Here is a 2,395-nt window from a genome sequence, read left to right on the forward strand (position 1 = left end):
GGGCGCTCCTTTCCCACCCTGGATCCCTCCACCTTTTGTGTCACAGGGTCAGGTTGGGAGGAGGAGGGGGTGAAACTAAAGGAAATCTAAACTCTACATAAGGGACAGGACCCCCCCCCCCACTCCCTCAGGCACCAACTTGGACCCCTCCTCTGCAGAGGACCCTCTGTCCCTCTCTCTCTGTTCTATTTTTTAAATAAAACATTTTGCTCTTGCAAAACAGTATATACTGCATCTGCATTCACAGGGCATTTTCTGAGTGCTTCAATTTCCACAATGATCTACTTCCTGTGTCCTCTCCCACATTGAAACCTCAGGACTGGCTCAGGGGGATCAGTCAGCAGTTTCCTGAGCCCTGGAGGATATTGGAGTCACTCTCCCTAAACATGACCTCCTTCATCAGCAGAGAGTCTGTATTAGAGTTTAAGCCTGCTTTTCTGAGTATAATATTTGAATGTATTTATGTAAATTAGATTTCAGGAATTTGTAAGTTGAAAAGATTTCTTTCTTTCATATCTAATTAATTTTATCTAAACAAATTACTTATTGCACTTTTAAGTCCCAAATATAAACATAAATATAAAACATATAGGCTCATATATAATTCAATAAATACATGTTCTTTAAAAAATTTGAATAAATCCTGAAAGGATATCAACAGTTTTAAATATCTCAACATTTGGGATTAAAGAAAGAAGATGCTAGTAGATAGACTACTCATAAATATTTTGCCAGTAAATGGAGTTTAATTTAGTATAATTTTTAACAACTTTCCATAGTAAATAAGTACTTGATAGTTGTAAACTTCCTAAAATCTCACAACAAACAAAATTGCACAATTTAATAATTAGAAATCAATGAGAATTTTTTTAAATTTTTTTATAAAAAAGAAGAATTTTTAAAAATATGAACACATTAGTTGATATGTAAATGATTTTCTTTACATTCAGGTAATTATGATGACTTAGCAAAAGAAATTGAAGATAAGATAAATGTGGTGAGATGTTTTTAAAGCTTTAGCTTCTCAGAGTTGCATAATCATTATATACAAATTCAAGCTGAGATAAACCTGCTGTGATTCTTGTCAATTAGTTGCTCAGCTACCTTGTCTCAGGGGTTGGGGGTAGTGGGGGGGGGTGATTGAGATGTGGAATCAACACACAGACTCCGGGAGCTGGTGACAGAACTGGCTGGAGACCCACCTCAGGTCGTCCAGTAGCTCAGTTTATTTTTGGAATGCATACAATGGATATAGGGTTTAAATGGGGCATGCCCATCAATCATGCACAAGCAAGATAGTATCCATAAGCCAATCATCTTATGCCTAATGTAACCACACTAGGAGGATGCTCTAAATATTGCTATCATCAGGAAGGGTCTTGTCCGTAGGGGAGGGGGTTTCTATGTTAAGTGTTCCATGTTGAAGCTCCTAGTGATAGACCCAACCTGATTTTCTCTTAAAATTGGGAGCCATCTCACCACAAAGCCAGGAAAAACTAATTTCACCTTCACTATAAATTACTGCAAATTTTGAGCCTACTTGGAATGCCTGCCCATGCCTTGAACTCACCCATGCCTGGCTCTTTGACCAGATACCAGCCCTCTCTGAAATTTTAGTGAGGCCTCATAAATCTTGGCCTTCCCTGGCCAGATAACGACCCTCTTTGAGGCTCTAATGACCTTCATAAATTCTGATGCCAGGGCCAGCAAAAATGTTATGTGCCACAGTCTGGCTGCAGCAAAATAACCAGGGGTGACGAGCATCTTATGTAGACTGATACAGCAGGAGTGGGAGCCCTTTATTGTAGGATATTAGGGGTATATATACATTACACACAGCTTATCTTAATTAACCTAAACTAAATACAGCAGTCAACCAATAAGGAATCTCCACACTTAATGGTTCGCTGGCATTACTTCACAAACCACTCCCTCTGGCAAAATGCCAGGTGCCATCTTGACGTGTTTACAGACCCTAACATTTCCCCCTTTTGTTTAATTTAAATAATGACCATAGTGGTTTTTACACAAACACCATAAATAATCTGCTACAAGCAGAAGGGGAGGATACAAAATGCCACAATACCAAGCCAATTGATAGCTCCATGCAAGAAGCCCTTGGAAAAATTATACCAGCAATGACACTGTTAGCAAAGATATTGAGTTACAATTTGTTGTAGATTACAGTTTGTTGTCTCAGTCCAGGTAAAGCAGTGTCTCAATAGATTAACTCACAGTTCAGATAAATCACAGTCCAGGTAAGTTCTGCAGGCAACTAGCTTGATCTAAAGTCTCATCCGGTTCTCAGCAACACTGGAAATTCTTCCACCCTCGTCCTCACCAGCACTGGGATGAAGGCAGGAACTCCAGCAATGCTGGCTAAAGAAAATCCTAT

Source organism: Callospermophilus lateralis, chromosome 3 (assembly GCF_048772815.1).
Source record: "Callospermophilus lateralis isolate mCalLat2 chromosome 3, mCalLat2.hap1, whole genome shotgun sequence".
In the NCBI taxonomy this organism is placed as follows: Eukaryota; Metazoa; Chordata; class Mammalia; order Rodentia; family Sciuridae; genus Callospermophilus; species Callospermophilus lateralis.